Source organism: Manis pentadactyla, chromosome 13 (assembly GCF_030020395.1).
Source record: "Manis pentadactyla isolate mManPen7 chromosome 13, mManPen7.hap1, whole genome shotgun sequence".
NCBI lineage: Eukaryota > Metazoa > Chordata > Mammalia > Pholidota > Manidae > Manis > Manis pentadactyla.
Genome location: NC_080031.1, coordinates 5895456 through 5909903, shown reverse-complemented (window position 1 = coordinate 5909903; position 14448 = coordinate 5895456). Strand labels below are relative to the sequence as shown.

The 14448-nt window shown below is 36.7% G+C and overlaps 1 protein-coding gene across 3 annotated transcripts in view; it reads right to left on the bottom strand.

The window, feature by feature from the left end:
* CBL (Cbl proto-oncogene) overlaps nt 1-14448 on the bottom strand; it is a 377716-nt gene that overhangs the window by 325583 nt on the left and 37685 nt on the right. The gene's annotated exons all lie outside the window — the stretch shown is intronic.

Genomic DNA, 14448 nt, shown 5'->3' with positions numbered 1-14448 from the left:
TATCCAAATTAAAAATAAATTTCCCAATAAAAAGGACTATTTAAATATCCAGCCCTAACAATTATTTTTCCTAAATCAGACTTTAAAGAAGGTAAGTTTTACCAAAACAACAACTCTACCAAAAATGAAGTACTAACATCCAAACCAATGTAAGAATTTCTACCTTTGTGTGTGTGCTACTACTATGTTTTAACAATTAGTTAACTTTATTCTAATAACCTCTGTTTAATGGATGTGATTATAACGATGCCACGAAGTAGCAATTTAACACACCAGATGATGTTTCTACTTTTAGGTATATACTCAGATTATCTTTGTTATCTTTAATAGTAATGTCACACACAACAAGATCCAGATGCTGCAGATATTGTTATACACCAAACCAGCTACTGATTATACTTATTTTTTTCTTGCCTCAATAATTAATATTTATGGATTCAAAAGCCAGTTCTTGTCATACAAGTGGACTATAAAATTTCAAACCAATACATGATCAAATTTGATTGCCTAAAAGTTCTCTTTAATAGAGAGAGATTTTTCTTTCTCTTTTTAAATGTCATACTGGAGGGTCCACCATTGTTACATCTTTATATTTTCTGGATAAAATATTGCTCCAAAGTAACCAAGTCTCTCTAGCTCTGACTCTTCTGCAAAACGCCACCAAATTCTTTCCAATCAGCTCAGTTTTTTGGTATTTGTTTTCTTGCACTTATAACAAGTTATTCTGTTTCTAGTTCCCTATTTGTTTTCTGAAAGTATATATAAGAGTGTAATATATTCCCTGAAGGCAGTCTAAAATAATTCATATGCTAAATAGGTCAAGTATGAGATAAAAACGCAAGCATTTATCCAGTCCCTAAACTCCATTAACTGTTTTGCTCCTTGCACTTTCAGATCCTTCAATTACTGCTTCCTAGGACTTTTACTGTTTTAACAAAGAAGAAATAAAAACAGAGAAGATCAAGAATATATCACAGAAGGATTCTAAAACAGGTAACTTGGTAGAGAATCTGCAAAGCACAGATTTTTCCCAATAGATTTTACTTGCAAGTCTTCAACAGGACACCAGACTGCACAGTGGCATGAACCTCAATATTTGTAAAACATCTGCTAACTGTTCATCCTTAAAGATAGACAGGTAAGAGACCATGATTCAAATAAGATATGCTAAATTGTTGAGAACCTATATGTATAAAGAACTATGGGCAACAGTACAAAAGAATAATGCATGACATGATGGAAAATACATATATCACTCCGAACATTACAACAGAGCTCTTTCTGGAAGAAACACATTTGAATCTTCTTCCTCAAAGTATCTTTCCTTGGTTTCTCCAAAGTCGTCCTCTCTTAGTTCTCCTACTTGCTTATAAAAGTTCTTCCTTTGGCATTTCTTCTGATTCTCTTAACAGAGCTAGTTTGCAAGAACATGGTCTCTGCTATTTTCCTTTCTTTCTACATGTACTGTCTTGGCCCTTCTATTGCAATCTCAAGGCTTCAAAAAACTATTTTGCAAATGATTCCCAAATCTTAGGCACTGGTAGCTTTCCAACTGCCTACCACATTTCTCCATTCAAATGCTAGCACCCTGAAGTAACTGCTCAAACTAAACTAACCTTCCTTCTCAGATCTGTCCTTTCTTCATGTTCTCTATTTCTTCATTTAATGACAACACCATCTTACTTCCCACAAGCTCAAAACCTTAGAGTCATCTTGGCTTCACCCACTTTGCTAATTCTCCATATCCGATTTGTCAGTTTGCTGACCATTTGCTGTCAGTCCTACCTTTGAATTACATTATTTTCTAATATACATCCCTTGCTGCCTTCACCTGCCTACTCCATCACTCAAAGTTCAGTCTCTTCCTATGCAGGTCCAATCATACCACATATGATTCTTAACTTTTAAGGAGAGGGGGGAAAAAACCAATTTCCACAGTGCCAAGGGGACAAACTCTGAACTCAGCTTTGATTTTAAGACTTTCCACTGACCTGGATCTGACCTACCTTTCTAACTAATTTCTTTCTCATTTCTTCACTAACACAGCCAAGCCAATCTTTACCTTTTCTCATACCTCCCTTATTCACTCTTCCACCTGCGAGCCTCCGCTTATCTGTATCTTCAGAAGCCAGCTAGAAGTAATCAACCTCTAAAATACAGCATTTTCACCCCAGTTCCTGTGTCATCTGAACCCATCTTGCACTGTACTTACCTGTATTCATAAGGGCTGAATCCATTCTGGTGGGTGTTTATATCCCTTCAGGCATGTGGCATAATTTCTAACCTTCTTTATACCTTCAGAAAACATCTGAGTACCTACTATGTGCTAGGCACTGGGGACGGCTGTAACAATGAACTAAACAAAATTCCAGGTTTGATGGTATTTACAAGTCCCATGGGAAAACATCTTGTGTTAAGAGAAAAGTGCTTTAAAGAAAAATAAAGCAGGGTATGAGGATAGAGTCTCATACTCTATGTAGGGTTGCCATTTTAGAAGGAGTGGTCTCAGGAGTCGAAGCACTGATTCTTAAGCCAAGTCTCAAGTGAGGATGGGAAGTGACTCTTGGGAAGACAGGGCCATGTTGGCATCTTTGACTCAATTTCAAATTTTCCACTGAGAATCTACCAGGTATTCAGCACCATGCTGAATCAGAGATAAAATATACATACCAAAATAATAATGGACAGAAAGCTTTCTAAACTTGCAAAGTAAGCCACAAAAAGGGGAAAGTTATTGACCACAAGGATGTAATGGCACCAGGTACCTAAAAGCAATTTAAAGTGCTGACTAAAATAGTTACTGAAAATCGTTTTAAGACACTTGCCTACTCAAGGATGCATCCCCCCAAAAAGTTTACATTTCTTTAAACCACCAGAGATGTGCACCTAAGCATCACAGTTCTTAAAAGGAAATAAAGAGTCTATAAATGCCCATAGGTCAGAGCATTGTGTAACTGATCTGAGTTGAAATTCTGTCCAACAACATTTCAAGGCCATGGGCTTGTGGCTGAGTGTCTACAATGTACATGGCAGAATTAAATCAGCTGAATCTGTCTAAACATGTTATTTTAGAACAATGACGCATGATGGATATTGGGCTTATTACACAGTAAGCAATACTTCTCAAAATTCTTGTCAGCAGTTACTTCAATTAACATGTGTCCTAACAGTTCGCCAAAGATCCACAAAGGACCACAACTCTTCAATTTTGTATAAATGCCCTGAAGACAAAACTTTTCTTAAGTTCCAGTAGTAGCAGGTAGCACAGGTTTTTAACTCAGTATCTGAAGGAGGTCACTTGCACTGCCTTTACTTCTAAGTGGCTACACCCAGGTAACCACAAATTCTATGCTACAGCTTCCATCTTCCTCTTCTCTTCTCTTCTCTCACAACTTCCCCCACCATCAAATGCTGATTCAGTACGCAGTGCCAAGTTTTAAAAAGTTCAAGACTGGTGTTGGTTCTTTTCCCCTACCCAGGTCCTACTTGAGAAGCCCATGTGCCTTTATCCCTCAGGCCTGTAGAAATGGTGTACATATTTCTGTGCATAATTTCAGCTAATAAGGGGCTAAGATTTATATGTCACCAATACATAGGTGTGTGAAAAATTAAAGGAGCAATTGTAGCTCCTGTTTTAGCTTCAGAAGTAGAAACATAAATACAGCTTGATAGGAACTGCAATCACCATTTCTGTAGATCAAGCAGGACAGTGTTGAAAAGTAGCCTTTATATGAATGTGAGATAAATAGGAAACTCCTCAAATGGTGCAACAAATGAAATGATGAAAAACAAGCTCTTAGAACTCTTGGCTACAAAGTACTTTGCAGAAAAAGAGGAAATGGAAAAAAGAATACAGTATGGGGAGATAAATTAACCCTTTTTATTAAAAGGTATTTACTAACATTTAAGACAAGTGCCGAGAGTAGTACCACTCTTTTGTTTTAATGAGACCACTCCATCCTTTAAATACAGTAACAGTCTCAAGAAGAAAAAGAATACTGAAAAATAAGTATTAAGAGATTCAGATTTTCTGGAAAAAAAATTAAGTGATGACTTGAAAAACAATCAGTCCAATGTACTCATTAAAGACACTCTTACTTGGGGTTGTATTTTTTGAAACTCCAGTTTGATAGAGAGAAATTCTATAGCTGGCAAGTATGCTCTGTTTATTCTTTCTACAAAGGAGTACCTGAAATATATAATAGTTAAGAAGACTAGAGATAGATAATGTATTTTCTGATCTACCATTAATTTATTGTATCCTTGGGCAGTTAGTTGACCTCTCTGGGCCTCCATTGCCTCAGATAAAGGAGCTGGAACCAGTTACTCCTGAAGACTTCTTTCCATCTATAAAAATGTATGAATTTATGCTATACCACTGATTTGAAACTGGAAAAGAAACATTAACTTTAGCAGTTTAATATCATAACAGGATTGAAGAAAGACACAAGAGGAAACAAGTTGCTGCTTATCCTTTTGTAAATGAAGACTAGCAATTATCTAAGAAATAATAATCTTAAAAAATTCTATTTTATTTCCCTGCAAAAAACTTAAGTGAACATGTCTTATGGAATTTGTATGAACCCTATGTGGGATCTGAAAAGTTTACCTAATCTGATAACCTAAATGTTGTTATCTATTTTAACACTAGGGATTTGCCAAATCCCAGAATGTGTGGTAAGTTATTTTACTTAAAAGAATTTTTTTCTGAGGAAATAACACTGAAATGTCAAACATCATCTCAGCCATTTCAAAATATTATCTCACATGAAAATGATTCAAAGACTCAGAAAAAAGCTTCTTTGATTTTTAAAAAGAGAAGGAAGCAGAACTCTCCTTTTAAAAACATTAATGTAGTTTAAGTATAGAATCTAGGTGTAGGTATATGACTGTTGTAAAATTCTTTCAACTTTTCTGTATGACCGAAAAATTTCACAATAAAACATTGGAGGGAAAACACCAATAACTTAGGCTGAAATCATTTTAGTATTTGTGGACCTAATGATACTGTATTTCCCACAGATTAACCCTTTTAATACAATGATTAACAAACAAGCTGGGCAACATTACACAATACCATTTTGGAGTTGTAAAATATTCCCCAAATGAGGTCACAATATAACCTATTCTTTGCTGTTAACCCATGATGTGGGCTGAAGGCCCCATATAGATGCTGATAAATTAATCATACTGCTGAATAGTGAAATGTTTTAAGTATTTCATTTCAGTGATACCTGTGCTGAGTCTACTATGCATTAAAATTCCAAAAACCTTGTATGCACACACTAGTGTCATCCAAAGAATGCTGAGTGAGAACATACTGAGATGACAGAGAATTTCTAACTCAAAAGCAGCAGCCTCTGTTCACAGTAATCAGCTTTAAAAATAGATACAACGGAACTTCTTTCGACAAGCTTCACAGGAAGTCAATGAAGTGCTGTTTAACACTTATCTGCTTAAACCACTTAAAAAAAAAAGGCAATACAAAAACCATCACCTACAAAAGGAGTTCTAAGCCAATGTATCTAAAAACATCAATGACCTTTTTAACTAAACACATATTAGGTTTGATACTATTCTCATGGGCCTGTTTTTGAGACCTTCAAGTTACATGGTAACAGATTACCATCATACAACATTAATCATCATAAGCATTCTGAGCTGATTCATAGAACTCTAAAGCTAAAGGGACACCAATCTAACTCACCAAGAAAATGGGAAGGCAAACCACATGAGATCTCCAACACTCTCATACTTCTATCAAATTAATCTTAAAACACAGACTATACCTCCTTATCCCCCCACCCCCACATGAAAATCCTCAATGACTTCCCAATAACCACCAGAAAGTTCAAACTGCTCAACTTATAAATCAAAGTCCTCACAATATGGTCCTGATTCACCATTTTAAACATATGCTACTCAATATTTCCCAAATTTTCTATACTTTCCAGGGCCCCAGGCCTTCAGTGACAGTGTTACATTAACAATACATGCCCTTCTCTACCTCTCAGTTAACACTGAGTTTATTATGTATCAGTTTGCTAAACTACATGTATATCTCATTTAATTCTCCTAATAATGCTTTGACACAGGAATTACTAGTCCTATTTTATAAATGAGAAACAAAGGTTTAGTGATATTAAATAACTTGCCCAAAGTCATTGAGCTAGTAAGTGGCAGAACAGGTCTGTCTGATTCAAGAGCCCAAGCTAGTTGGTGTGACGCATTATTTCCTTTCCAATGACTGTGGTTACTGAAATCCTGCCCATTCAAAGTTCCCTTCAAATGCCATCTCCTTGGGGGAATTCGCCAGTCTTCATTTAATGTCCACTTTTGAACCTTGGCACCTGTCAGCCCCCACCAACAGCATCATGCTCACATTTAGCGCAGGTTTGTCACGTTCTAGCCTGTACCAGCTGTCTTTCTCCCCAGATGGATGATAACCCCTTCAGGGCAGGGACAGGAAAGGTGTCTTACACACTTCATCTCATGCACTAGTGAGCACACTGCCTAGCACTTAACAAGCATTCAATACATTTGTAGAACTGAATTGGAAAATTTTGCTTTATTTTTTAAATAAACTTTTTATTTTGGAATTTTAGGTTTACAGATTAAGTTGAGAATATAGTACAGATGCTTCCCATATACCCCTCATTCAGTTTCAGTTTCCCTTTTTACACCATCTTACATTACTGTGGTACATCCGTCAAAACTAAAAACCAACATGAGCATCGCCCTGTTAACTAATAAGCCCCAGACTTCACTTGGGTTTCAGCAGTTTTTCTATTAATGTCCTCATCTGTTCCAGGAACCAATCCAGGACACCACAGTACACTTACTCCTCTCCTTCATCTCCTCCAGTCTGTGATAATTTCTTAGTCTTTGATTTTCATGACCTTAATAGTTCTGAGTAGTACTGGTCTGGCACCTCTCGATTTGGGTTTAGCTAATGTTCTCATTTTGACTGGGGTTAGGGGTTTACAGAAAGAATACCCCAAAAGTGAAGCACCCTTCTCCTCACACCATGTTGGGGGTATGTGAAGGCCACGTGGTATCAGTGGTGATGTTAACCTTGGCCACGTGGTCAGGGAGGGAGGGTCCAGCATGCTTTTCCACTGTATAGTTAGTACTGGAAAAGATTTTCACATACATATTCCTTCTTTCTTAACTCATTAAAAATAGATCACTCATACTAGAGTCAATATTTTTAAATGATTACAGTTGACCATTGAACAACATGGGTTATAACTGAATGGGCCCACTTCTACATGGATTTTTTTCAATAAATAATTAGAAAATTCTTTGGCAATTTACAACAATTTGAAAACACATTTTCTTTTCTCTAGCTTTCTTTATTGTAAGAATTCAGTATATAATACATGTAACAAATTAAGTATGTGTTATATCACCCATTTTTTATCAGTAAGGCTTCCAGTCAACAGCAGGCTATTCACAGCTTTTGGGAAGCCACACATTACACACGGATTTTCAAATGCGGATTTTCAAATGCAGAGGTAGGGGCAGGGAGTGGGGAGTGTTAGAGCTCTTAACCCCTGCATTCTTCAAGGCTCAGCTGTATTTCCTAAAGAGTTCAGAAATCTAATCAAACTGTTCCACAGTGAAAAAGTGGCATCTCTGCCTTCATACTGCATCTGTCTCCTTTGCTGCCTAATCTCTGGGTCAAAAAGCTTCTGCTCAGCCCTGCAGCCCTGCGGCCCTGCACATGGGCTGTTCATTACCAAAAGGGAATTTTGCTCATGGCTTAAGATTGATACAAACAGCCCCTTACCTAAAACTCACCTTCCCTGAGGAGATGAAGTAGTATGTACAAAAATGATGACTGGGTTGTCAAGGACTTATGGGAACATCATGGCCTGTCCCATGTCAACAAAATGACTAGTGTCAACTAACCAAGGACAGGAATTTCACAGCCCCCCTCAGACCCTTGCTGAGGTCCAGATGGCTGAGGTTGATCGTCACCTTCTGACCTCAACTCCCTTCTGCTCCCCCCTCCCTAATATAAAAGAAGCTTGAAATTAGCCAAGTGAAGGGGATGCTTTAGGACATTAGTCTGCCATCTTCTCAGTCTGCTGGCTTTCTGAATAAAGTCGCTTTCCTTGCCCCAAAACATTGTTTTCTCAACTTACTGGCACGTCGTGTGCTGAATGGCATGACCTTAGACTCAGTAACAAAACTTCTCTGTATTTCAAAATAACCTTTGAATTTACTCAAGTTTTGAAAGACAACTATGTAAGTAACACACACTGGAGCATTTGTCTGCAGCTAAAAGTGTATTGCCCTTGAGAATGATTACTACTTCTCTCTACCAATTCCTTAACAAATACACAAATGCATAAATAACATAATGCAGAAAACTATGAAACTTCTCCTACCTTCCCCCAAGCAAATGATACAAACCACCAAGCACCTTTCAGAAAGCTCATCCTATGCACTTAAAAAATAAATTTAAAAATATATAGATACATAGACAGAACAAATTATATGGACCAAGAGACAGCTCTGACAGAATCTAATCAAGTATGTATAAAGTCTGATTGTCATTAATCATTTAACTCCTGAATATATGACACACACATTTAAATATATAGTTTCTCTAGGGAAAAAAAAAAGTACAGAGAGTACTAAACTTTGCTATTCTCAAAACTTAGGAAAAAGAACATGGAATTTCCTACATCTATTTGAATCTAAGACTGTAGGGATCAAAACCAGAGAAACCTTCATCACCACCATTTTCTTCAATGTATTTTCCATGAAAAATAATCCTCAAGTTCAAGACTCTGTGTCTCTACAGAACTCTGGTGTTAATATTTAGGTATTTAGTTAGTAATATTTTAGTAATTGATATTTAGTAGTATTTTATCAAATTTAACGTGCTTTTACCAAGAAGCTCATCTGGGTAAGACTGTTGACCCTGCTGGGAATGGAGCTGTCTGATTAATTCCCTCACATAAGACAGCCAAACTCAAAGGGAACTTTGAGAAGACCTGGAGTTCTCCTTTTGTGAGGAATGCAGGAGGAGTAGAGTGGAGTCAGAAGAACAGAAAAGAATAGTAGAGGCAGTCTTCTCTTACAAAAAGAAGAAGAAATCTATGCAAAAGGTATTTGGAAATACCGGGCATACCCCAAGTGAGCTATATTTATCTTTCTAAGAAAATTGTGCTAATCTTTTAGTTTTTCTCGCTTAAGGTAGAAATTAATGCCATCTCTTTGAAATCCAATCTTTGTTTCTTAGTGAAACTTGATGAAAACAAATTTAGTATCTCAGCATTCTTCTGAGATTCTAAAATTTTAGAGGTTCTTACACCCATTCAGTGGTATCTATCATACTTCCCAACAGGAAAACTTACATAGAACTTGTATATTAGAGCCACTATGCAAAAGTAAACAACATCTACTATGTTCATTAAATTCAGTAAAATGAATCATATATGATAAAATGTCAGTATTGTCAAAATGCAGAAGCATATTCATGAATGGGGAAAATAAAAGAATAAATAAATGGAGAGTAAATCACAAGTAAATCTTAAGTAAAAAACAAATTTAAAAGCTATGTAAAAAAGCAAACTTATTGAATTAGTAAAGATCTTCAGAATGCACGATTAAAATCTAAGAGACAAAAATATAGAAGGCATTGTGATCAAAACCGAAAGTTTCTGTGATATGACTGCCCTTGCACTGTTCACCATGTAAGAACTTATTCACCATGTAAGAACTTGTTCGTTATGCTTCAGAAGATTGGAGACTGTTGAGAATTAGAATTAGGCTTGGGGTTGATTAATGATTGTGCTTTGAGTCCCCTATACAGAATTTTATTGTTGTTAACAACCATTTGATCAATAAATATGAGAGATGCCCTCTCAAAAAAAAAAAAAATATATATATATAGAAGGCATTTTAATAACAGAACACAATAAACTCTATTTCAATAACTTATTTGTTGGAAAAAGTTGCTTATAAGTAATAAACTACTAATTTATTCACTCCATAAATACTGAGTACCTGCTGTGTTAAGCACTGTCTTAAACCTATAAGTCTGGGGAAATGGACTATTTCAAACTCTGATTAACCAACAACCACTAAACAGAGCAGTTAAAATCCACTCCCCACCCTCGCACCCAGACATAGTTATGCACGCATGGGAGCACAAGCGTGCACATTAGACCACGGCAGTGTTGCAGAAGAATTTTTGCTAAATATTCCCCACAAAAGTGAATTCTTATTTTTATTACAAACTCTTCACACATAAAAAGAACACATTTTGATTATTTCTATAATCAAAGATCATGAGAAAAAGAGTATATGCCAGTTACACTTACCAACAGATGAAAAAACCCTAACTGATCATTAAATAGAACCCAGTGAAGTATTACAAATATATATACCATTGCAAACTAAGGTTTATTTTTACCTAAGCAATGCAAGCATAGTTTAATTACACAAATCTATTAACATAATTCACTGCAATAACTGAGTACAGGAAAAAAAGACATATACATTTTATAGAGCCTATGACTTGTTTTCTTTTTTTTTTTTTAAGCCAATGACTTTTTAGCTCTGTTATCCCCTTAGTCCAAGCCGCCATCATCTCACCTGGATGACTGCATCTGACTCCTGCATTTGACTTCTTGTTCTCGCTGGGTTGCCTGGCAATGAGCTAATTAGGACCAGGAGTTTATCCTTCCCTCTGGTAAGAGGGGTTTCTCCCCAGCATCCTTCAGAAGGGCCCCCTTCTTCTCAAGGTACCAGGCAGCTGGTTCTCAGCATCTCCTGTAAACAGGTGGTACTCAAACTCACACTTCTTACCTCACCTATCACATTCACCCCCATAAAAAGAGAGAATGGGGTGAGTTGGGGTAGAGTCCCTCTCCCGAAGCCCAGGCTCATGGTACAGCCAGCTGCCCAACCAAGCACTCTTCTCCACAGGACACCAGGAGAACAGGGGGTCTGTACCTGCTATCTTTCCCCCATGAATTCTACCCTGACATATATTCACCTGGAGTCTGTTGAGAGCAAGTTCTCAAAAATACCTGCTTAATAGACACTTGCATAAAAACAACTTCAGTAGCCTTTGAATTATGATATTACTTTTTAAAAAAATTATGGTGAAATTACATAAAATTGACCATGTTAACCATTTTTAACCATGTACAGTTCAGTGGATATGACATTTCCTTTAATACTTTTCTTCTTTCCATAATTTCTCAAAGTATACCTGATTTTTTTATAAAGTAAAATACATAGATCCTGCTTTCTGTGAGCTAGAGATTATTCTAAGTGCCTTCTAAATGACTTATTTATATAACACAACAATCCACAAAAACACCTTTAAATGAGATATCTGAGGCAAAGAGGAGCAGATGCGAAGGTCCTACAGACAGTAAACGGCAAAGGAATCCAGCAGGCCCCCCCAGCTCAGGCACACGGTCTGGTACCTAACATCCACCTCTCCACCACGTTTATGCCGCCTCAATGTCGCTGCTCAACACTCCGCCTTCCCTGACATGTAAATGTGCCAATGAGGGAGAATGCCTGGGAAACTGTGCCAGAAGCAGCGCCTTAATCTCTCAGGATCTACAAGTTAAGATCTCATCTATAAAATCTTGATCTAGTGATGAAAAAATAAAATAGATAACATTCAGTCTTATGTAGGCCTAAGAGTCTTGCACAAAGGTTCCTGGCAAGAGAACTTAGCTCACTGTTAACACAAACAGCACTGGAAGATTTTCTTTCTTTAGTGACTTTTTAATCATGCTCTTTTGAAGTTAGAACAGGAGAAGAGAAGAAAAGGATCACTATTACCTGGTTCAAATTTACAGAGAAGATAATCAACTAATTATTTTAAATGTAAATAATCTGGGAAAAATACTGTAAGAATAAAACTATTCTAGTCAGTATTTAAAATTTCTTACTTTATTCAAATATTTAAAACATTTTATTCAAATAGTTAATATTTAAAACAAATATTAACTCTGAATTTCCATCATCTAGATATATATTAGACACTAAGCTGGGTGAGTGTTTTCCATGTAAAAGGAATAGGGGGAGGGCTTAAACAAATGGAGGAAAGAAAAATGCTAATGGAAGTTTTTTACTCCATTTCTTTAACAAATTTAAAACAATGGACTTAAGATTTCTAAAGAAAACTCGTATTTCAAATCCTATGCATAGTAAGTAAAAGTGAAAAAAACAAATTAAGTTGCCAGGATTAAAGTTCACAACGCTCTCACACGCTCATACTACTAGATATCTCTCCATAGAGCATTCACTGCTTTGTATACTACAGCCTGGCAAAAAAGATGTTCTCGTAAGCCAACTTTTGAGCTCATTCTTTTAGACGTTCTAATTTAAATGCAGTTGTAGACTGCACAACTATTACGGGTTAGAGCAAGTCTTGGCTGGCACTAAGCAAAGTGATTAGAAAAGCCTTTGCACGTTCTACTTGACACTCACTGCCTACTTCTCTATAATGCTCTGGTTTTATGTTATCACTGATTCTTTGAAGGGAGGTAAGGGAGGGTATCTTTGTATCCCCTCTCTCTGTATTTGCATAATCAAGCCTCTTTGTTCCATTACAAATATTTTGACCATATGACTCACTTATATGTGGATCTAAAAGAAAACAAAACAAATGAACAAAACAGAAATAGACTCATAAAGACACTGAGAAGAGACTGGTAGTCACCTTGGCGGAGGGGCTGGGGTGGGTGAAAACAGGTGAAGGGGATAAAGAGGCACAAAATCTCAATTAAAACATAAATTAGTCACCGGGATGAAAGTATAGCATTGAGAATATAGTCAGTAATACTGTAATATCTTCCTATGTAGAAAGTAACTACGCTAATTGGGGTGGGCATTTAATAATGTAGATAACTGTCAAATCACTTGTATAGTTATATAGTTGAAGCCAATGTAATATAGTATATCAACTATACTTCAATAAAATTAAAAAATTAAAAAATATTGAGTGAAATTCTCATTATGCCTATTAAAACATGTTTTAACTACTCTAAGTCTATGTAGTTTACTCACTGCATGTGCAGCTCCAAGGGATCATTTCTGTAATGTGGAGTGGAAGGTACAGTCACCATTTCTTTACCTTCAAACAAAGAAAACCTAAGTAATTGGTGATAAACATTTGGTAGGCTAGCTTTAAAAAAAGAAGAAAAAAAAAGGCTTGGGCACTTACTAACTACATGTACTTGGGAAACTTATTCTAACTCTCCGAGCCTCATTTCCACATCTATAAAGTGAAAAACACTGTGCTTACATAAAAGCAAAGGCTATGTACGATATGAAAGAGAACTTCCAACATCAGCACTCTCTGGAAGACTCATGCCAGAAGATGATCATCAAAAAACCCCAACAAAGATCCACGCACTGCTACAGCTGTAGATGCACTCATCCCACCAGTTCCTGGACTTGCCATGGGAATGAGGAAGGAGATATCTAAGCTGGCCTGTGCATACAGTAAAACAACAAATTTGACTGGATCTATACTGTTGGAACTCAACCAAGAATTAGGAGAAGTGCAAATTGTAGCGCTCCAAAATCTTACAACTACAGACTATTTACTGTTAAAAGAACCTAAGGGATGTGAACATTCCCCAGGAATGGGTTGTTTTAATTTGTCTGATTTCTCTCAGACTGTTCAAGTTCAGTTCGACAATATCCACCATATCATAGATAAGTTTTCACAAATGCCTAAGGTGCCTAACTGGTTTTCTTGGTTTCACTGGAGATGGCTGGTAATTACAGATATGCTTTGGTTATGTAACTATACTGCTATTATGTTAATGTGTGTGCGCAATTTAAGTAGTAGCTTAAAACCTATATATGCTGAAGTTACTCTACAAGAAGATATGTCAAAGAAATAATCAATCTTCCCATGTTTTCTTCCGCCTGCTACTTCTATAGCTTTTCTTCTTCCTTCCTAATTACAACCCTTAAATAGAATTCGTGCCTCATATCAAATTTACCGAGTATCATAATTCTTCCAAGTGGTAAAGATACCTCAAGACAAATGCTGGGCATAGAAGCCACAGGGCATAAATATGCAAAGAAGTAAATAGCTAACCTTTTCAAACAATAAGGCTTCTCTCTCACTTACCAACTTCACATTTCCCTGTATGGCCCCGGAAGATGACTGGTTAGCCAGAGACGGGTAAGATTCCTCAAGGGAGGAACAACCTAAGACAGGCACAGTCGCAGGGGGGCCATCAGGTGAGAAATTGGGGATCAACAGAGGTGAGGCTTAGAACCTCACCCCCCCTGTTCTGAGAGAAATCTTTTGCATCCGTGGACGTTTTATTACCCTTGTCTAGCTTGGATTAACACATAGTCTACAGGCACACACCTGATCATCTACATTTGCTCTATTACAACACTAAACTATGTTTTCTACCTTTATCTTGTATCTACCTACCA